Source organism: Pelophylax lessonae, assembly GCF_965119305.1.
Source record: "Pelophylax lessonae genome assembly, chromosome: 7".
Classification (NCBI taxonomy): domain Eukaryota; kingdom Metazoa; phylum Chordata; class Amphibia; order Anura; family Ranidae; genus Pelophylax; species Pelophylax lessonae.
Window position 1 is genome coordinate 283,433,301 of NC_138774.1, and position 24,389 is coordinate 283,457,689.

The 24,389-nt window shown below is 44.9% G+C and overlaps 1 protein-coding gene across 1 annotated transcript in view; it reads right to left on the reverse strand.

Moving 5' to 3' along the window:
* LOC309559683 (Krueppel-like factor 5) overlaps nucleotides 1–24,389 on the reverse strand; it is a 67,243-nt gene that overhangs the window by 42,218 nt on the left and 636 nt on the right. The gene's annotated exons all lie outside the window — the stretch shown is intronic.

The following is a 24,389-nucleotide window of genomic DNA, read 5'->3' on the forward strand; positions in this document are numbered from 1 at the left end:
TCCATGTCTTTATGGACCTTGGCTTTGTGCACTGGTCCAAATCATTTGGTGGAGGGGGGGATTATGGTGTGGGGTTGCTTTTCAGGGGTTGGGCTTGGCCCCTTATGCCTTGTTTCCACTGAGTGGTACGGTACGGTTCGGTTCAGTACGGTTCGGTTCGGAACAGTACACCTTGCGTTTCCACTGCCAATAGTACCCTTTCATGATAGGCGTGGTGTAGCAGGAAAGCTGTGATAGACGATTCTCTGTCAACCAATCAAAGTTCTGCAGAGTGTAGCTCCACCCTGTTGGTACGGTACTAATGTGCTTGGTACCCCAACGAAAGGGTCCCAAAAAAGTGGTACGGTTCAAAATTAGGGTACCATTCACAATGGAAACGGCATAAATAGCGTACCGTACCGAACTGAACCGTACCAGAAAGCTCAGTGGAAACGAGCCATTAGTTCCAGTGAAGGGAACTCTTAAGGAGTCGGCATACCAAGACATTTTGGACAATTTCATGCTCCCAACTTTGTGGGAACAGTTTGGGGATGTCCCCTTCCTATTCCAACATGACACCTTAAGAGTTCCCTTCCCTTCAGCCCAACCCCAGAAAAACAACCCCACACCATAATCTCCGCCAAATGATTTGGACCAGTGCACAAAGCAAGGTCCATAAAGACATGGATGAGCGAGATTGGGGTGGAGGAACTTGACTGGCCTGCACAGAGTCCTGACCTCAACACCTTTGGGATGAATCAGAGCTGAGACTGCGAGCCAGGCCTTAACGTCTAACATCAGTGCCTGACCTCATGAATGCACTTCTGGAAGAATGGTCAAACATTCCCATAGATACACTCCTAAACCTTGTGGACGGCTTTCCCAGAAGAGTTGAAGCTGTTGTAGCTGCAAAGGGTGGGCCAACTTAATATTGAACCCTACAGACTAAGACTGGGATGCCATTAAAGTTCATATGCGTTTAAAGGCAGGCGTCCCAATACTTTTGGTAATATATTGTAGGTGTGATGGTCCACAAACTGTTGGCCTTGTAGTGTACTAGTATTTGTGGATTCCATAATGGTTTTTGAAAATCTTTGCAACCCCTTTTAGTGTAGCTGCCAAAAAACATCACAGCATCCTTGCCCTAGTACTCCTGACAAGAGCCCTTAAGCAACCAAGCAGTGGGCTGGCTGCTGGGATTATCTTGTAGCCCACCACATGTGACCCTGAGCCTCCATGATCGAAAGAACTGATATCCAAAAAATAAAAGGGGTGGGGCCAGCGATAGTCAGGCTGGGGAGGAAAGATCTATCAGTGATGGCGAACCTTGACACACCGGATGTTTTGGAACTACATTTCCCATGATGCTCACCTACACTGCATGATGGGAAATGTAGTTCCAAAACATCTGGGGTGCCAAGGTTCGCCATCGCTGGTCTAGATGGTGCTGCATGTCATCCAGGTAGGAAATGAGGTGGGGCTCTGACTTGCTGCAGCTTCTAATGCACACTGTGAGAAGCTCGCAGTGTGCAGTGAAATCAGAGTAAGCGTCTCAGTCCAGGAGAGGAAGGTACATCTGGGCAAGACTGAAGGGGAGGCTGGAGGTCAGCTTCATCAAAAAATAAGCACAATGACTTCTTACCGCCGATGATAAAACAGAGGATGATGTTTGTTTTCTCTGGCCTTCTGCCACTGCGAAATTCTATGAAAAAATTCCACTCTGATTGTAAGGCTGATCTAAGCCCAAGCTGTAAAATCTCATAACTGTTTTCACCATGGTAATATATCATTTAAAAATGTTGTTTACAAAATGTGAAACTTCCATTAAAACAATCCCTGGTGATCCTGCCATGACGGTCCTTGTCAAGGCACTTCCTGTTAAAGGGTGACAACGCTTTGCCCGGTCTCTCAATTGCACTCCTGCGTTGTCACCCTGTCCCATGCCCCCCTGTGGTGGAGACTTGAAGCAGACAAGCTGACACACAATGCACAGGCATGATCTCTATCAGAAAGCCCCGCCCAGCACGGTGATCTGTAATGTGCGCGTGTAGACAGGAAGTGGTTGAACGAGAGTGAAAGCGATCGGCAGTGTTGGGATTTAACAAAGGAAAAAAGAAAGGGTTAGGAAACGGTATTTTCTATTTTTTTTTTTTTTTTAACCATTAATTTTTTAATTATTATTATTATTGTCGTATATATTATGTTATTTATTATTTATATTTTAATTTATATATTTTTTATAATAATAATAGTTTTTTTTTTAAAAGCCATGCATTATTATTATTAGTATTGTATATTTTATTAATAATGAATATTATTTGTATTTTATATATTTTTTTAGAATAATAATAATAATATTTTATATAAGGCACGCATTATTATTATTAGTATTATATATTTTATTAATAATAATGAATAATATTTATATTTTATATATTATATAATTTTTATAGCAATAATATCAATATTTTTTTTATAAAAAACATGCCAATAGAGGTGAACGATATTGTTTTAATTATTATTATTGTCGTATATATTATGTTATTTATTATTTATATTTTAATTTATATATTTTTATCATATTTTTTTTAAAGGCATTTATTATTATTATTAGTATTGTATATTTTAATAATAATGATTATTATTTGTATTTTATATATTTTTTTAGAATAATATAATAATAATAATTTTTTTTATAAGGCACGCATTATTATTATTGATATTGTATATTTTATTAATAATAATGAATATTATTTATATTTTATATATTATATAATTTTTTATAGCAATAATATCAATATTTTTTTTTTTAAAAGCATGCCAATAGAGGTGAACAATATTTTTTTAATTGTTATTATTGTCGTATATTTTATGTTGTTTTATTATTTATATTTTAATTTATATATTTTTTATATTTTTTTTTTAAAAGGCATGCATTATTATTATTAGTATTGTATATTTTATTAATAATAATGAATATTATTTATATTTTACATATTATATCATTTTTTATAGCAATAATATCAATATTTTTTTATAAAAAGCTTGCCAATAGAGGCGAACGATTAAGCCTAGTTGGCAGCTAAAATGCATTGTTTTTAAAAAAGCATGCATTATTATTAGTATTGTATATTTTATATTATTAATAATTAATATTATTAATATTTTATTTTAGATGTTATATATTTTTTTTTAATAACAAAAATTAATGTTTTTTTTTATAAAAAGCATGCCAATAGAAGCTAACGATTAAGCCTAGTTGGCAGGTAAAATGCGCTATAGGAGGTCCCAGGTTGGCTTTGTGTTGCTTGTCCTCGAGTAATAAAGCTTTACATGTACTGAATTTCACGATATGCCACCAGCAGTTTTCTTTGGACTTCTATAAGGGTTTACATCTGCTAAAGCTTTACAAACTCCCCCGGCTGATTTATTCACTTGTATGCTAAACAGGTCATACAGCATATTTGTATTAGAGAGGAAATAGGGGCAGATGCATATCTATATACTGTATATAATGTGTATACCCAATAGCAACCCAACTACTAAACTGAAAACATATAGTAACAGCAATCTTGCCCACTGTCATACCCTCCCACACCCCTCTGCTGTACATACTGCCCACTGTCATACCCTCCGCACTCCTCTCCTGTACATACTGCCCACTGTCATACCCTCCGCACTCCTCTCCTGTACATACTGCCCACTGTCATACCCTCCGCACTCCTCTCCTGTACATACTGCCCACTGTCATACTCTCCACAATCCTCTCCTGTGCATATTGCCCACTGTCATACCCCCCACACTCCTCTCCTGTATATACTGCCCACTGTCATACCCCCCACACTCCTCTCCTGTAGATACTGCCCACTGTCATACCCTCCACACTCCTCTCCTGTACATACTGCCCACTGTCATACCCCCCACACTCCCCTCCTGTACATTCTGCCCACTGTCATACCCTCCACACTCCCCTCCTGTACATACAACCCACTGTCATACCCCCCACACTCCTCTCCTGTACATACTGCCCACTGTCATACCCTCCACACTCCTCTCCTGTACATACTGCCCACTGTCATACCCTCCACACTCCTCTCCTGTACATACTGCCCACTGTCATACCCTCCACACTCCCCTCCTGAATATACTGCCCCCTGTCATACCCTCCACACTCCTCTCCTGTACATACAACCCACTGTCATACCCTCCACACTCCTCTCCTGTACATACAACCCACTGTCACACCCCCCACACTCCTCTCCTGTACATACAACCCACTGTCATACCCTCCACACTCCTCTCCTGTACATAGTGCCCACTGTCATACCCTCCACACTCCTCTCCTGTACATACTGCCCACTGTCATACCCTCCACACTCCTCTCCTGTACACACTGACCACTGTCATACCCTCCACACTCCTCTCCTGTACATACTGCCCACTGTCATACCCTCCACACCCCTCTCCTGTACATACTGCCCACTGTCATACCCTCCACACTCCCCTCCTGTACATACTGCCTGATTCCATACTCTTTGCACACTATCCTTAATCATTTCCCCTTACTATGTTTTTGGGTTGCAGACATGCAGAATATTGTATGTATTCTGGTGGGTGTGAAGCATGGACAGTGATATCAGCACAATGCTGTGCAGTAGTGTCATTGCCCCCGATAATGTTTAGAAGATACAGTAAATATAAAGTGCCAACTGGACAGTCCCAGCTGCAAGTGCACTGATAGCCCATAGTGACTGTAAGCTCTTCCGAGAACCTCTTTCCATATTTTCTGACATCTTATCCATCATCTTATCTGTGCCGGTCACATGTTTCCCCAGTATTTACTAACCTGCCAGAATGACCCTTGAACAGGAAGTGTTCTAATCTTGGAGGCTACTAATATAAGGAAGAATTTCTAGAACTGGGCTCCATTTGCACTCATGACTACGCCAGAACCCAGAGAGCTCTTGAAATACCCTCTTCCTGGATAATCAAATCCTATAGGACCTCCCTGCAGCCTTGGCCCCACACAATTATGTATTAAGTCCAGATGTTGAAAGCTAGCTTTGTAAAGACCATGGTTTGATGAGTTTGATGTTCAGCAATGCAAGTGGCAGTGGCGCAAACAGAAAAATGTAATAGGCATTGCTTTGCGGCAAAAAACGCTGTAAAAAAATTGCGTGACTTTGAGGTCACAAAAGTGTGAAAGGGGCCTTCAGTAATTAAGGCATAGCGTGCTCCCTTTCAATGCACAGGGACCAGCGTGCCCCCTTTCAATGCACAGGGACCTGCGTGCCCCCTTTCAATGCCCAGGGACCAGCGTGCCCCCTTTCAATGCACAGGGACCAGCGTGCCCCCTTTCAATGCACAGAGACCAGCGTGCCCCCTTTCAATGCACAGAGATCAGCGTGCCCCCGTTCAATGCAGAGATGCCACCATGCCCCCTTCAATGCAGAGATCATCGTGCCCCCTTTCAATGCAGAGATGCCAGCGTGCCCACATTCAATGCAGAGATGCCAGCGTGCCCCCTTTCAATGCAGAGATGCCAGCGTGCCCCCTTTCAATGCAGAGATGCCAGCGTGCCCCCTTTCAATGCAGAGATGCCAATGTGCCCCCTTTCAATGCAGAGTGAACAGCGTGCCAAGCCCCCCCCCCCCCCCCCCCGAGACCAGTGCACTTACCTGTAGCTGCGGCTTCTCTTCAGTCCCCCGACGTCTCCTCGAGTCCTCAGTCCTCCCGCCTCCTCCTCGGCCAATGGCCTGGGGTTTGCCTTTCGGCCAATCAGGAAGTGCGTATCGGACCCACTTCCTGATTAGCCAGGAGGAGGATCCGTGTGACAATAGTGAATTTTCATTCGCTATTGTCACACAATGGGTGGGCTCAGGGCGCACTACTCTGCGCCCCGGGTCCACCCTTTGCTGAAGCCTATTAGAGCCTCTGGCTCTAATCGGGTGACAAAAAAAAAAAAAAAAGCCCCATTGAACTCCATGCGTCCGGCGCCCCACATGCAAATTAGGGGGTTGGACGCATGGATAGGGGGGCGGCGCCCCTGCACCCCCAACGCACCGGCCTCCACTGGCAAGTGGCCTGCACAAAGCCCTATGAGAAGGTCCTTTTCTGTTCCAGCATGACTGTGCCCCGTGTACAATCAAAGCAAATAAAGAGCTCGGTGTTATATTTTCCTAAAGAACATCTGCCACATCCCTGAAGATATGGAACACAAAAAGAGAATCCACCAGGTGGGACTTTATGGGCAGAAAAAGAGTGCAGTAATACGAGTGTAAAATCAATAAAATTATTTCACATAATAAAAAGTGACGCTATCACATTACAAATTATAAAACAATTGACCACACATGTACCATAGGTTCAGTCAAGGAAGCCAGGTGGGTCATAGGATGTGGATATCCAACCCAACAAAAAGCTTCACACTGACACATCCATATCCAACAAGTTTCGGAACATAAAAATTCCTTCAAGGTAAAATAGGAACAGGGTACTTTTGCTGGTGGATGTTAGAGATCTTGCGCTCCTCCACTCTGCTCAATAGGGTTTAGGTCTTGAGACATGCTTGGCCAGTTCATCACCTTTACCCTCAGCTTCTTTAGCAAGGCAGTGGTCGTCTTGGAGGTGTGTTTGGGGTGGTTATCATGTTGGAATACTGCCCTGCTGCCCAGTCTCTGAACGGTGGGGATCATGCTCTGCTTCAGTATGTCACAGTACATGTTGGCATTCATGGTTCCCACAATGAACTGTAGCTCCCCAGTGCCGGCAGCACTCACGCAGCCCCAGACCATGGCACTTCCACCACCATGCTTGACTGTAGGCAAGACACACTTGTCTTTGTACTCCTCACCTGGGTGCCGCCACCCACGTTTGACACCATCTGAACCAAATAAGTCTATCTTGGTCTCATCAGACCACAGGACATGGTTCCAGTAATCCATGTCCTTAGTCTGCTTGTCTTCAGCAAAACTGTTTGCGGGCTTTCTTGTGCATCATCTTTAGAAGAGGCTTCCTTCTGGGATGACAGCCACGCAGACCAATTTGATGCAGTGTGCGGCGTATGGTCTGAGCACTGACAGACTGACCCTCCACCCCTTCAACCTCTGCAGCAATGCTGGCAGCACTCATACGTCTATTTCCCAAAGACAACCTCTGGATATGATGCTGAGCACGTGCACTCAACTTCTATGGTCAACCATTTGCTCCCCATTCACACCTGAGAGGGAAAATGGCTAATTGGGCCCGATTTGGACATTTTCAGGGGTGTACTCACTTTTGTTGCCAGCGGTTTAGACATTAATGGCTGTGTGTTGAGTTATTTTGAGGGGACAGCAAATTTACACTTTTATACAAGCTGTACACTCACTACTTTACATTGTAGCAAAGTGTCATTTATTCAGTGTTGTCATATGAAAAAAAACATAATAAAATATTTACCAAAATGTAAGGGGTGTACACACTTTTGTGAGCTACTGTAGCGCCCCCTCCCCCAGCAAAAAAAAAAATCACGCCCAACAAAAGGCCCCCCCCCCCATTCATTATTTTCTATAAATATAACCTTTAGAAAATATATATAATGTTATCTTCTTCCATAATTCACCACCAGACCGGTCCACCAAACACCCACTGTCTGTCCTCAGTTCTCCTGTCACTCCTGTGTCTACCGTGCCCACCGCCCTAGAAGATCCAGCCTGCCCTGCATGAGATTGAGTGGGCTGATATCTGAGGTCATTGCGCACACCAGTGGTGGTCCGTCCATACGGGGCACAGGGGCGCCGCCCCCTAATCTATGCGCCCGGACCCTAATCTACAAGCAGGGTGCTGGAAGCATGAATTTCAATGGAGTTTTTTTAAAAAGGGTGGGCTCGGAGCGCAGAGCCAACCCAGTTGTGTGACAATAGCGAATTAATATTTGCTATTGTCCTCCTGATTCTCCTCCTGACCAAACAGCAGGTGGCTCCTAAGACCCGATTGGCCAGGGAGTCTTAGGACTCCCGGCCAATTGGGGTCTCAGAACCTACTTTCTGTTCGGCCGGGAGGAGAAGCAACATCCCCGAAACAAGGAGAACCTGGAGCACGGAGCAGCAGCCCTACCTCGGATCCTTGTCACCTGCCTTCTAAGGTTAGGAGGCCTCTGGACGCCGCTGTCCCACCATTGGTATGCCGCCCCCCTAAAATATCGAGCACCAACCGCCACTGGCACACACCACGATCACGTGAGGGAAGTTCCCCCGAGGAGATTCTCTGCCTCCCCATACTCATCAGTTTGCACTACGGGCGGCACTATGAGATAGGGAAATGCCACCCGTAACACGCTGCAAACTGATGGCACAAAAAAATCTTGGGAGTCAATTTGCTGCCTGGGTCCAATGGACCCAGTGGGACCCATGGTAGGGCCGGCCCTTGGTCAAACATTCCCATAGACACTCCTAAACCTTGTGGTCGGCCTTCCCAGAAGAGTTGAAGCTGTTATAGCTGCAAAGGGTGGGCCAACTCAATACTGAACCCTACGGACTAAGACTGGGATGCCATTAAAGTCCATGTGGGCGTAAAGGCAGGCGTCCCAATACTTTTGGTAATATAGTGTAGGTGTGATGGTGCACAAACTGTTGGCCTTGTAGTGTACTATTTGTGGATTCCATAACTGTTTTTGAATATCTTTGCAACCCCTTTTTAGCTCTGAAGCATTGCTTGTAGACTTGTAGAAGACTATAAACAGATACATTTGGGTATGTGTATGTTTTGCCTCCAGAAGTTTTCCACAATCACAGGTAAGGCAATATTTGTTATCTCCACCATACAGGCTGTATGAAATGAGGTAACTTTGCGATATTACAATAGAAATAGATTTAATGATTAACCAGCCACTCCTGCGTTCGTGCCCTCTTGCACACCTGAGATGGCTAACGGCAATCATTAATGTTTCATATATGTCTGCTTTGTATCTCTGCTGTCACCGATTCCAGAGCACAAGTATGTTACTTTGTAACATACCAGAAAACTGCAATGATAAAAGAGTGTTCCTTGTGTGAACGTGTCCTACAAGAAAGTCACACAGCATAAGATTTTGTTTAACGAGTTTCCCCCAAGATCTAAATTTCTACTTGAGAAGACGTACCATGCATTAAACCCTACCAGACCTGAAGTCTGGTGGCAGCCTGGGGCTGATCTATTGTTGCTGGGGAGTCTATTATCATTAACCCATTCTATACAAATGACTTCACACCACAAAATGATACTTGGCTCTGTATTCTCTAAAAAGAAGCAGTACTAGGAGGTGGATAAGGGACGGAGACAAGGGACAGTGCTCAGAGGTAGAGACCAGAGACAGTGCTCAGAGGTAGGTCAGGGGTGGAGACAAGGGACAGTGCTCAGAGGTAGGTCAGGGGTGGAGACAAGGGACAGTGCTCAGAGGTAGGTCAGGGGTGGAGACAAGGGACAGTGCTCAGAGGTAGGTCAGGGGTGGAGACAAGGGACAGTGCTCAGAGGTAGGTCAGGGGCGGAGGCAAGGGACAGTGCTCAGAGGTAGGTCAGGGGTGGAGACCAGGGACACTGCTCAGAGGTAGAGACCAGAGACAGTGCTCAGAGGTAGGTCAGGGGTGGAGACAAGGGACAGTGCTCAGAGGTAGGTCAGGGGTGGAGACAAGGGACAGTGCTCAGAGGTAGGTCAGGGGTGGAGACAAGGGACAGTGCTCAGAGGTAGGTCAGGGGTGGAGACAAGGGACAGTGCTCAGAGGTAGGTCAGGGGTGGAGACCAGGGACAGTGCTCAGAGGTAGGTCAGGGGTGGAGACAAGGGACACTGCTCAGAGGTAGAGACCAGAGACAGTGCTCAGAGGTAGGTCAGGGGTGGAGACAAGGGACAGTGCTCAGAGGTAGGTCAGGGGTGGAGACCAGGGACACTGATCAGAGGTAGAGACCAGAGACAGTGCTCAGAGGTAGGTCAGAGGTGGAGACAAGGGACAGTGCTCAGAGGTAGGTCAGGGGTGGAGACAAGGGACAGTGCTCAGAGGTAGGTCAGGGGTGGAGACAAGGGACAGTGCTCAGAGGTAGGTCAGGGGTGGAGACAAGGGACAGTGCTCAGAGGTAGGTCAGGGGTGGAGACCAGGGACACTGCTCAGAGGTAGAGACCAGAGACAGTGCTCAGAGGTAGGTCAAGGGTGGAGACAAGGGACAGTGCTCAGAGGTAGGTCAGGGGTGGAGACAAGGGACAGTGCTCAGAGGTAGGTCAGGGGTGGAGACCAGGGACAGTGCTCAGAGGTAGGTCAGGGGTGGAGACCAGGGACACTGATCAGAGGTAGAGACCAGAGACAGTGCTCAGAGGTAGGTCAGGGGTGGAGACAAGGGACAGTGCTCAGAGGTAGGTCAGGGGTGGAGACCAGGGACACTGCTCAGAGGTAGAGACCAGAGACAGTGCTCAGAGGTAGGTCAGGGGTGGAGACAAGGGACAGTGCTCAGAGGTAGGTCAGGGGTGGAGACAAGGGACAGTGCTCAGAGGTAGGTCAGGGGTGGAGACCAGGGACAGTGCTCAGAGGTAGGTCAGGGGTGGAGACAAGGGACAGTGCTCAGAGGTAGGTCAGGGGTGGAGACCAGGGACAGTGCTCAGAGGTAGAGACCAGAGACAGTGCTCAGAGGTAGGTTAGGGGTGGAGACAAGGGACAGTGCTAAGAGGTAGGTCAGGGGTGGAGAAAAGGGACACTGCTCAGAGGTAGGTCAGGGGTGGAGACCAGGGACACTGCTCAGAGGTAGAGACCAGAGACAGTGCTCAGAGGTAGGTCAGGGGTGGAGACAAGGGACAGTGCTCAGAGGTAGGTCAGGGGTGGAGACAAGGGACAGTGCTCAGAGGTAGGTCAGGGGTGGAGACCAGGGACAGTGCTCAGAGGTAGGTCAGGGGTGGAGACAAGGGACAGTGCTCAGAGGTAGGTCAGGGGTGGAGACCAGGGACAGTGCTCAGAGGTAGAGACCAGAGACAGTGCTCAGAGGTAGGTTAGGGGTGGAGACAAGGGACAGTGCTCAGAGGTAGGTCAGGGGTGGAGAAAAGGGACACTGCTCAGAGGTAGAGACCAGAGACAGTGCTCAGAGGTAGGTCAGGGGTGGAGACAAGGGACAGTGCTCAGAGGTAGGTCAGGGGTGGAGACCAGGGACACTGCTCAGAGGTAGAGACCAGAGACAGTGCTCAGAGGTAGGTTAGGGGTGGAGACAAGGGACAGTGCTCAGAGGTAGGTCAGGGGTGGAGACAAGGGGCAGTGCTCAGAGGTAGGTCAGGGGTGGAGACAAGGGACAGTGCTCAGAGGTAGGTCAGGGGTGGAGACAAGGGACAGTGCTCAGAGGTAGGTCAGGGTTGGAGACAAGGGACAGTGCTCAGAGGTAGGTCAGGGACGGAGACAAGGGACAGTGCTCAGAGGATGGTCAGGGGTGGAGACCAGGGACACTGCTCAGAGGTAGAGACCAGAGACAGTGCTCAGAGGTAGGTCAGGGGTGGAGACAAGGGATAGTGCTCAGAGGTAGGTCAGGGGTGGAGACAAGGGACAGTGCTCAGAGGTAGGTCAGGGGTGGAGACAAGGGACAGTGCTCAGAGGTAGGTCAGGGGTGGAGACAAGGGACAGTGCTCAGAGGTAGGTCAGGGGTGGAGACAAGGGACAGTGCTCAGAGGTAGGTCAGGGGTGGAGACAAGGGACAGTGCTCAGAGGTAGGTCAGGGGTGGAGACAAGGGACAGTGCTCAGAGGTAGGTCAGGGGTGGAGACCAGGGACACTGCTCAGAGGTAGAGACCAGAGACAGTGCTCAGAGGTAGGTCAGGGGTGGAGACAAGGGACAGTGCTCAGAGGTAGGTCAGGGGTGGAGACAAGGGACAGTGCTCAGAGGTAGGTCAGGGGTGGAGACAAGGGACAGTGCTGAGAGGTAGGTCAGGGGTGGAGACAAGGGACAGTGCTCAGAGGTAGGTCAGGGGTGGAGACCAGGGACACTGCTCAGAGGTAGAGACCAGAGACAGTGCTCAGAGGTAGGTCAGGGGTGGAGACAAGGGACAGTGCTCAGAGGTAGGTCAGGGGTGGAGACCAGGGACAGTGCTCAGAGGTAGGTCAGGGGTGGAGACCAGGGACACTGCTCAGAGGTAGAGACCAGAGACAGTGCTCAGAGGTAGGTCAGGGGTGGAGACAAGGGACAGTGCTCAGAGGTAGGTCAGGGGTGGAGACAAGGGACAGTGCTCAGAGGTAGGTCAGGGGTGGAGACAAGGGACAGTGCTGAGAGGTAGGTCAGGGGTGGAGACAAGGGACAGTGCTCAGAGGTAGGTCAGGGGTGGAGACCAGGGACACTGCTCAGAGGTAGAGACCAGAGACAGTGCTCAGAGGTAGGTCAGGGGTGGAGACAAGGGACAGTGCTCAGAGGTAGGTCAGGGGTGGAGACCAGGGACAGTGCTCAGAGGTAGGTCAGGGGTGGAGACCAGGGACAGTGCTCAGAGGTAGGTCAGGGGTGGAGACCAGGGACAGTTCTCAGAGGTAGGTCAGGGGTGGAGACAAGGGACAGTGCTCAGAGGTAGGTCAGGGGTGGAGACCAGGGACAGTGCTCAGAGGTAGGTCAGGGGTGGAGACAAGGGACAGTGCTCAGAGGTAGGTCAGGGGTGGAGACCAGGGACAGTGCTCAGAGGTAGGTCAGGGGTGGAGAAAAGGGACACTGCTCAGAGGTAGAGACCAGAGACAGTGCTCAGAGGTAGGTCAGGGGTGGAGACAAGGGACAGTGCTCAGAGGTAGGTCAGGGGTGGAGACCAGGGACACTGCTCAGAGGTAGAGACCAGAGACAGTGCTCAGAGGTAGGTTAGGGGTGGAGACAAGGGACAGTGCTCAGAGGTAGGTCAGGGGTGGAGACAAGGGACAGTGCTCAGAGGTAGGTCAGGGGTGGAGACAAGGGACAGTGCTCAGAGGTAGGTCAGGGGTGGAGACAAGGGACAGTGCTCAGAGGTAGGTTAGGGGCGGAGACAAGGGACAGTGCTCAGAGGTAGGTCAGGGGTGGAGACCAGGGACACTGCTCAGAGGTAGAGACCAGAGACAGTGCTCAGAGGTAGGTCAGGGGTGGAGACAAGGGACAGTACTCAGAGGTAGGTCAGGGGTGGAGACAAGGGACAGTGCTCAGAGGTAGGTCAGGGGTGGAGACAAGGGACAGTGCTCAGAGGTAGGTCAGGGGTGGAGACCAGGGACACTGCTCAGAGGTAGAGACCAGAGACAGTGCTCAGAGGTAGGTCAGGGGTGGAGACAAGGGACAGTGCTCAGAGGTAGGTCAGGGGTGGAGACAAGGGACAGTGCTCAGAGGTAGGTCAGGGGTGGAGACAAGGGACAGTGCTCAGAGGTAGGTCAGGGGTGGAGACCAGGGACACTGCTCAGAGGTAGGTCAGGGGTGGAGACAAGGGACACTGCTCAGAGGTAGAGACCAGAGACAGTGCTCAGAGGTAGGTCAGGGGTGGAGACAAGGGACAGTGCTCAGAGGTAGGTCAGGGGTGGAGACCAGGGACACTGCTCAGAGGTAGAGACCAGAGACAGTGCTCAGAGGTAGGTCAGGGGTGGAGACAAGGGACAGTGCTCAGAGGTAGGTCAGGGGTGGAGACAAGGGACAGTGCTCAGAGGTAGGTCAGGGGTGGAGACAAGGGACAGTGCTGAGAGGTAGGTCAGGGGTGGAGACAAGGGACAGTGCTCAGAGGTAGGTCAGGGGTGGAGACCAGGGACACTGCTCAGAGGTAGAGACCAGAGACAGTGCTCAGAGGTAGGTCAGGGGTGGAGACAAGGGACAGTGCTCAGAGGTAGGTCAGGGGTGGAGACCAGGGACAGTGCTCAGAGGTAGGTCAGGGGTGGAGACCAGGGACAGTGCTCAGAGGTAGGTCAGGGGTGGAGACAAGGGACAGTGCTCAGAGGTAGGTCAGGGGTGGAGACCAGGGACAGTGCTCAGAGGTAGGTCAGGCGTGGAGACCAGGGACACTGCTCAGAGGTAGAGACCAGAGACAGTGCTCAGAGGTAGGTCAGGGGTGGAGACCAGGGACACTGCTCAGAGGTAGAGACCAGAGACAGTGCTCAGAGGTTGGTTAGGGGTGGAGACAAGGGACAGTGCTCAGAGGTAGGTCAGGGGTGGACACAAGGGACAGTGCTCAGAGGTAGGTCAGGGGGGGAGACAAGGGACAGTGCTCAGAGGTAGGTCAGGGGTGGAGACCAGGGACACTACTCAGAGGTTCAGACCAGAGACAGTACTCAGAGGTAGGTCAGGGGTGGAGACAAGGGACAGTGCTCAGAGGTAGGTCAGGGGTGGAGACAAGGGACAGTGCTCAGAGGTAGGTCAGGGGTGGAGACAAGGGACACTGCTCAGAGGTAGGTCAGGGGTGGAGACAAGGGACAGTGCTCAGAGGTAGGTCAGGGGTGGAGACAAGGGACAGTGCTCAGAGGTAGGTCAGGGGCGGAGGCAAGGGACAGTGCTCAGAGGTAGGTCAGGGGTGGAGACCAGGGACACTGCTCAGAGGTTCAGACCAGAGACAGTGCTCAGAGGTAGGTCAGGGGTAGAGACAAGGGACAGTGCTCAGAGGTAGGTCAGGGGTGGAGACAAGGGACAGTGCTCAGAGGTAGGTCAGGGGTGGAGACAAGGGACACTGCTCAGAGGTAGGTCAGGGGTGGAGACAAGGGACAGTGCTCAGAGGTAGGTCAGGGGTGGAGACAAGGGACAGTGCTCAGAGGTAGGTCAGGGGCGGAGGCAAGGGACAGTGCTCAGAGGTAGGTCAGGGGTGGAGACCAGGGACACTGCTCAGAGGTAGAGACCAGAGACAGTGCTCAGAGGTAGGTCAGGGGTGGAGACAAGGGACAGTGCTCAGAGGTAGGTCAGGGGTGGAGACCAGGGACAGTGCTCAGAGGTAGGTCAGGGGTGGAGACCAGGGACAGTGCTCAGAGGTAGGTCAGGGGTGGAGACAAGGGACAGTGCTCAGGGGTAGGTCAGGGGTGGAGACCAGGGACAGTGCTCAGAGGTAGGTCAGGCGTGGAGACCAGGGACACTGCTCAGAGGTAGAGACCAGAGACAGTGCTCAGAGGTAGGTCAGGGGTGGAGACCAGGGACACTGCTCAGAGGTAGAGACCAGAGACAGTGCTCAGAGGTTGGTTAGGGGTGGAGACAAGGGACAGTGCTCAGAGGTAGGTCAGGGGTGGACACAAGGGACAGTGCTCAGAGGTAGGTCAGGGGGGGAGACAAGGGACAGTGCTCAGAGGTAGGTCAGGGGTGGAGACCAGGGACACTACTCAGAGGTTCAGACCAGAGACAGTACTCAGAGGTAGGTCAGGGGTGGAGACAAGGGACAGTGCTCAGAGGTAGGTCAGGGGTGGAGACAAGAGACAGTGCTCAGAGGTAGGTCAGGGGTGGAGACAAGGGACAGTGCTCAGAGGTAGGTCAGGGGTGGAGACAAGGGACAGTGCTCAGAGGTAGGTCAGGGGTGGAGACAAGGGACAGTGCTCAGAGGTAGGTCAGGGGTGGAGACAAGGGACACTGCTCAGAGGTAGGTCAGAGGTGGAGACAAGGGGTGACTCGGGGGGGAGATTGGAGTACCTGCACCTATTCTCTGAGAAAAAAAAAGCCCTGGGGGCAATAACACAACTATTCTTCTGCCCAGTCATATCAGGGCGCTAGATGTAATCCTGGACTCTCACCTGTCCTTTCAGCCCCGAATCCAATCAATGTCCAAATCTTGTAGACCTCTACCTTTGTACATTCTCAGAAAACACCCCTTCCTAACCAATGACACCACCAAGCTTCTGATTCACTCCCATGTTATCTCTCGCCTTGACTATAGCAACCCCATTATCGTTGGTCTACCTCTACACAGGCCATCCTCCCTTCAGTCCATCATGAATGCTACTGCCAGGCTCACCTGCCTTTCCAACCATTCAGTGTCCGCCGCCCCTCTATGCCAAACCCAACACTTGCTTCCAATTGCACAACAAATAACATTCAAAATACTAACATACAAAGCCATATACAACTCTGCTCTGAGCTACAATCGCCAATCTTGCCTCAATATATTACCCAAGCCATCTATTCCGTTTCTACTGAGAGGCGTTAAAGGGGCATTTTGTTGCCCCTTACACACATTGGCTGTATTTATGTGATTCTAATACCAACAATTTAAAGGCACTTTGGACTCTTAATCTGTGGTTTGGCACCCATTTGTATGTCCTGTAAAGGTTTTCGTTGCCGTCTTCATTCCCAATGGAGAAATTCATCCTCTCTATTTGTGCTGCTGTCACCGGTACAGAATATGATTGGAAATTCAAGCTTTTGAGTTGTCACCAGAAAATGATTTACAGTGTTTATCTTCGACTGGGGACATCTCTTCTGATGACAGCATAAAGTGGATGGTCCTCATTTTAGAGCAGCCTATCTCAGCCAGGGTTCTGTGGAACCTTAGGGTTCCTCAAGAGGGTTATAGGGTCTCCTTTAGCAGTGAGCAGTGATGGGGTGATCTCATGGCTGATGGTGCTCAATAGTTTCGCACCAACACTTCTCAGCAGAACCGCGAGAATGGGACCAGTGGAGCTTCTCCTCGCGTTTCTCAGGTAAGTAATCAATGACACTAGGGATAATGCTTATTGTCTGTAATGGGAAGCTTCTTCCCACTGACCACCAATGTAAGAAGCATTCTTCCCACTGGGCACCAATGTAAGGAACATTCTTCCCACTGATCACCAATGTAAGGAACATTCTTCCCACTGACCTCCAATGTAAGAAGCATTCTTCCCACTGGGCATCAATGTAAGGAACATTCTTCCCACTGACCACCAATGTAAGAAGCATTCTTCCCACTGGGCATCAATGTAAGGAACATTCTTCCCACTGACCACCAATGTAAGGTACATTCTTCCCACTGGGCACCAATGTAAGGGACATTCTTCCCACTGACCACCAATGTAAGGACAATTCTTCCCACTGACCACCAATGTAAGGAGCATTCTTCCCACTGACCACCAATGTAAGGACAATTCTTCCCACTGACCACCAATGTAAGGAACATTCTTCCCACTGGGCACCAATGTCAGGAACATTCTTCCCACTGGGCACCAATGTAAGGAACATTCTTCCCACTGGGCACCAATGTAAGGAATATTCTTCCCACTGGGCACCAATGTAAGGGACATTCTTCCCACTGACCACCAATGTAAGGAACATTCTTCCCACTGGGCACCAATGTCAGGAACATTCTTCCCACTGGGCACCAATGTAAGGAATATTCTTCCCACTGGGCACCAATGTAAGGAATATTCTTCCCACTGGGCACCAATGTAAGGAACATTCTTCCCAATGATGACCAATGTAAGGAGCATTCTTCCCACTGGGCACCAATTTAAGGAACATTCTTCCCACTGGGCACCAATGTAAGGAACATTCTTCCCAATGATGACCAATGTAAGGAGCATTCTTCCCACCGGGCACCAATATGAGGAACATTGTTCCCACTGGGCACCAATGTAAGGAACATTCTTCCCACTGATCACCAATGTAAGGAACATTCTTCCCACTGACCACCGAGTTGATGTACTAAAACTGGAGAGTGAAAAATTTGGTGCAGCTCTGCATAAAAAACCAACCAACTTCCACGTTTTATCGTCAAAGCTTAATTGTACAAGCTAAGTTAGAAGTTGATTGGCTGCCATGCACAACTGCACCAGATTTTGCACTATCCAATTTTAGTAAATCAACCCCACTATTCCTTCTGCTGACAACAAAATGGCACTATTTCTCTCAATGACACTAATGATGGGACACTATTCCTCCCACTGACACCAATGATGGGGCACTATTCCTCCCACTGACACCAATGATGGGGCACTATTCCTCCCACTGACACCAATGATGGGGCACTATTCCTCCCACTGACACCAATGATGGAGCACTATTCCTCGCACTGATACCAATGATGGGGCACTGTTCCTCCCACTTACACCAATGATGGAGCACTATTCCTCCCACTGACACCAATGATGGAGCACTATTCCTCCCACTGACACCAATGATGGGGCACTATTCCTCCTACTGATACCAATGATTGGACACTATTCCCCCCACTGACACCAATGATGGGGCACTATTCCTCCCACTGACACCAATGATGACACACTATTCCTCCCACTGACACCAATGATGGGGCACTATTCCTCCCACTGACACCAATGATTGGACACTATTCCCCCCACTGACACCAATGATTGGACACTATTCCCCCCACTGACACCAATGATGGGGCACTATTCCTCCCACTGACACCAATGATGGAGCCCTTTTCCTCCCACTGACACCAATGATGGGGCACTATTCCTCCTACTGATATCAATGATTGGACACTATTCCCCCCACTGACACCAATGATGGGGCACTATTCCTCCCACTGACACCAATGATGACACACTATTCCTCCCACTGACACCAATGATGGGGCACTATTCCCCCCACTGATACCAATGATGGGGCACTATTCCTCCCACTGACACCAATGATGGGACACTATTCCTCCCACTGACACCAATGATTGGACACTATTCCCCCCACTGATACCAATGATGGGGCACTATTCCTTCCACTGACCCCAATGATGGAGCAGTAATCCACTTAGTAACACCAAGGAAGGGGAACTATTTCTCCCACTGACACCAATGATGGAGCACGATTACTCTTACTGATGCCAACAATTGGGCACTATCCCTCCAAACTGGCCTCAAAGATGGGGCATTACTGCTTCTCCTACCAACCACAGGGATGTTACGTAATTTTTTTTTACTCTGGGTGACCACCAAGCCTTAGGCGTTATCTTCTCCCACTGGCCATAGTTTTGCCCCCTAAATTCTGAAGGACAGTAAACTGGCCCTTTGTTTAGAAAGTTTGGAAACCCCCTGGATTACAGCAATAAGTAATCCAAACTTTTGAGTGGTGACCAGAACAGAAACGGAGGTGGACTCTTCCAATCGGGGACACCTGTTCCGATGACAGCTCAGAGGGGAAGTCCCTCACTTCATTTGGTCTATAGGACAAGACGTGAACAGAAATATCCTCAATGGTACACAGACCACAAAAAAAAAAGAAAAGTCAGGAGTTTTAACCCTTCCACACTCTATCCAAAAATTACTTGGGCTTTAGATATCTTTTAAAGAGGAACTAAAGTTGAAAAATAAAGGCAAAAATGATACATCCGAAGACCGGCACCCAGAAGATGCCGGTGTCGGTGAGGGACCTGTGGGGGACGGACCATAGGAACGAAGGTAAGCATTTTTGACCTTTAGTTCCACTTTAAGCATAATGTATCAATTAAATCAAATACTGGTTTAATATGAATACCATTGGAAATCAGGTTACTCTGCCTTCCAGCTAATTAAATAATTACAAGCGTTATAATTATTTTACAATCAAAGCAGGGTTAGATGAAAGTGATTAGGAAAACACACATCAGAGCTAATTTTCTTTGTAGGTAGGTAGGTGTGTATTTATATTTCTGTATATCTGCTGGCAGAATCTTGTCGAACAGGTAGGACCGTCCTTTGCAGATCTGGCTTTTGTCTCCCCTCCCTGATAAAATACCTAATCCTATCCCCAGGGGGTTCTTATACACCAAGGAATCTGTACATTGAGATACTTGCTCCAGGCACCTCGAGGAGACACTAACATGTGCCTGCGTGTGGATGTCATCAGCAATTACCTCGAATTAAATCAGAAAATATGGAGAAAATTATTTTTCCTACACAAGTCTAACTTATGGAGCAATTTTTTTTTTTTTTACTGATTTATTAATATTTTTTTTTAATTTTATGTATTTGAACTGTTTAAAAAAAAAAAAAAAAAACATTTCCTGCACAAGTTACACTTATGGGGCCATTTTATTATTTTATTAATTTATGTATTTGAACTGTTTAAAAAAAAAAAAAAACATTTCCTGCACAAGTTACACTTATGGGGCCATTTTATTATTTTATTAATTTATTAATTTATGTATTTGAACTGTTTAAAAAAAACAAAAAAAAACATTTCCTGCACAAGTTTCGCTTAAGTGGCAATTTTATTATTTTACTGATGTATTTATTTTTTTTAATTGATTTGGAAGAACTATATTAAAAAAAAAAAAAAAAAAAAAAAACATTGTTCCTACACAAGTTTAACTCATGGAGCAATTGTAGTTATTTACTGACTTATTTATATAGTTCTTTTTAAATAAATAATGAAAAAATAAATGATAAAAAATATATATATATATACAGTATATATATATATATTTTTTCCTACACATGTCTAACTTATGGAGCAATATATTTTTACTGACTTATTGATTTATTTTTTAATTGATTAGAAAGAACTGTTTTTTTTTTTTTTTTTTAAATCATGTTTCCTACACAAGTCTAACTTATGGAGCAATATTATTGTTTTACTGACTTTTTTTTATCATTTTTCCTACACAAGTTTTGCTTATGGGCCATTTTATTATTTTACTGATGTATTGATTTTTTTTTTTTTTTTTAAATGATTTGAAAGAAATATATTTTAAAACTCATTGTTCCTACACAAGTTTAACTTATGGAGCAATTGTAGTTATTTACTGACGTATGGATATAGTTCTTTTAAATAAATTAAAAAAATCATAAAAACATTTATTTTTTTCCCTACACATGTCTAACTTATGGAGCAATATATATTTACTGACTTATTCATTTATTTTTTAATTGATTAGAAAAAAACGCATTTTTTTAACTCATTTTTCATACACAAGTTTAGCTTATGGAGCAATATCATTTATTTACTAACATATTGATGTATTCTTTGATTTATTTGAAAAGAACTGTATTTAGAAAAAATACTTTTCTCTACACAAGTTTAGCTTATGGAGCAATATATTGTATTTACTAACATATTGATGTATTCATTAATTGATTTATTTGAAAGAACTGTATTTAGAAAAAAATATTTTTTTCTATACAAGTTTAGCTTATGGAGCAATACAATTTATTTACTAACCTATTGATTTATTCTTTGATTTATTTGAAAGAACTGTATTTAGAAAGTTTAGCTTATGAAGCAATACACATTTACTGACATGTTGATTTTTTTATTGATTTGAAAGAACTGTATTTTTTCAAAATATTTTCCAACACAAGTTTAGCTTATGGAACAATCTAACTTATTTACTAACCTATTGATTTATTCTTTAATCGATTTATTTAAAAGAACAGTATTTAGAAAAAATACTGTTTTCTACACAAGTTTAGGTTATGGAGCAATTTTATTTTTTTAACTGATTTTTTTTTGATTGATTTATTTGAAAGAACTGTAAAAAACAAAAAAACAAACAAACAAACAAAAAAAATTCCTCCACAAGTTTAGCTTATGGAGCAATTTTATTTACTGATGTATTGATTTATTAATTGATTGATTGATTTAAAAGAACTATATTATCAATAAGATCCAACAAGCTATATACAGTACTGGAAAAAAAAATGGTTGACACTACTGGTCCCTGTCTAGCCCTTCATTGCTACTTACATTGGTTTAAATCGAATATGAAAAATAAATAATCAATTGTTACGTTCACTACAGACTAAGGCACGCAAGAACATACAAAAATGTATTTATTATTTTACGACACCTGCACAGGTATCACATGCTAACAATCTGGTCACAATGCACATGTAACGTACAGACGTGACCACAAATGATGTCAGCCATTCTAGATAAAGATCAAAAAGAACGCCAAGTTATATAAAAGATATAAAGATAAAAAGATATAAAAGATGTAAAAGTATATACAGTGAAATAAAAGTTAAATAAATGCAAGAAATACAACTTTTACACTAGAGTAATAAAAGGAAAGACCAAGCCACTTATGCACCAACCAATGAATAATCAATCAATAAAAAAAAGAGAATAGAATAAATAAAAATATATAAAATCAAAAGAATTCAAGGAAGCTGCCAACATTAAACTATATACAACTATAAAATGTGGCGCTACCTCTATTAAAACGTTAGAATCAGGACAAATCCCAACACACACACATAGACAGCAAAACCAAAACTCTTACAGTAAAATCTTACAAAGAAATTAGAAAATATCCGCATGTATATAGTTTGATAAAATATTACAATTATAAAAGCATCCAAAAGACCGGTAGAAAATTTTGTATCACTTGCCCCTCCCTTAAATGATTTTATATCACTTTCCCCCTCCCTTTTAGATTGTAAGCTCTCGCGAGCAGGGCCCTCCTAACTCTCTTGTATTGAATTGTATTGTAACTGTACGTTCTTATGTTCTTCCTGTGCTGCCCAAACTGTTGGTGCTAAATAAATCCTGAATAATAAAAATACTACTACTACTACGAATATTATTATTATTATTATTATTATTATTATTATTATTAATAATAATAATAATAATAATAATAATAATAATAATAATATTGCCACAGCAGCACAGGGACCATGTAGACATGAATATAATATACATGCACAGGGACCATGAACACATGATAACATATATGCACTGGGACCATGAACACATGATAACATACATGCACTGGGACCATGAACACATGATAACGTACATGCACAGGGACCATGAACACATGATAACATACATGCACAGGGACCATGAACACATGATAACATACATGAACAGGGACCATGAACACATGATAACATACATGAACAGGGACCATGAACACATGATAACATACATGCACAGGGACCATGAACACATGATAACATACATGAACAGGGACCATGAACACATGATAACATACATGCACTGGGACCATGAACACATGATAACGTATATGCACTGGGACCATGAACACATGATAACATACATGCACAGGGACCATGAACACATGATAACGTACATGCACTGGGACCATGAACACATGATAACATACATGAACAGGGACCATGAACACATGATAACATACATGCACAGGGACCATGAACACATGATAACATACATGCACTGGGACCATGAACACATGATAACGTACATGCACAGGGACCATGAACACATGATAACATACATGCACTGGGACCATAAACACATGATAACATATATGCACTGGGACCATGAACACATAATAAAATGTATGCACTGGGACGATGAACACATGATAACATATATGCACTGGGACCATGAAAACATGATAACATATATGCACTGGGACCATGAACACATGATAACATATATGCACTGGGACGATGAACACATGATAACATATATGCACTGGGACCATGAACACATAACATAAATGCACAGGGACCATGAACACATGATAACATACATGCACTGGGACCATGAACACATGATAATGTACATGCACAGGGACCATGAACACATAATAACATACATGCACTGGGACCATGAACACATGATAATGTACATGCACAGGGACCATTAACACATGATAATGTACATGCACAGGGACCATGAACACATGATAACATACATGCACTGGGACCATGAACACATGATAAAATACATGCACAGGGAGCACGTACACATGAAATATGTAAATCTCTCTAGATCGATAAAAGTACAAAAAGGACACGTCACTATAAAAACTTAAGATGAAATAAAAAAATATTAAAAAATCAGCTTGAATCCTCAAATGAAACTAACGTTTGAAAATAAGAAAGATGGATGTAGAAAACGCACCGTAAAATAAAAGTGAAATTTAAATAATGATAAATATATTAAATATATAATTATTATAATGGAGAACTAAAAATATACAAAACATTATATTATTATGTAGGAACATTACTCTAGTAATAAGAACAACATTAGGATAACATTAGAACATGTCAAAATATAATGTTGAATATAGTAATAAATAAAAAAAAAAAAAAAAAATATATATATATATATATTTGTTTATTTATTTATTACACAGAAATACAGGACATAAAGACACGATCCATTTATTTTTCATATATATATATATATATATATATATATATATATACACACACATACATGCATACATACATACATACACAGAAATATATCAAATATAATTTTAATAAAAATATGTTTAAAATATATCAAACCATAATACAAATTATTAACACACACACATATATATATATATATATATATATATATATATATATATATATATATGTGTGTGTATATCTCAAGATATAATGAAATAATAATATTATATTAATAAAAAATAATTTTATGTATATATGTCCTGTATGTGTGTATATGTATGTATAGGTGTGTGTAATGCATATGCATATATATATATATATATATATATATATATATATATATATGTGTATATATATATATATATATATATATATTATATACACACACATATATATATATATATTATATATATATATACACACACACACGCACACATATATATA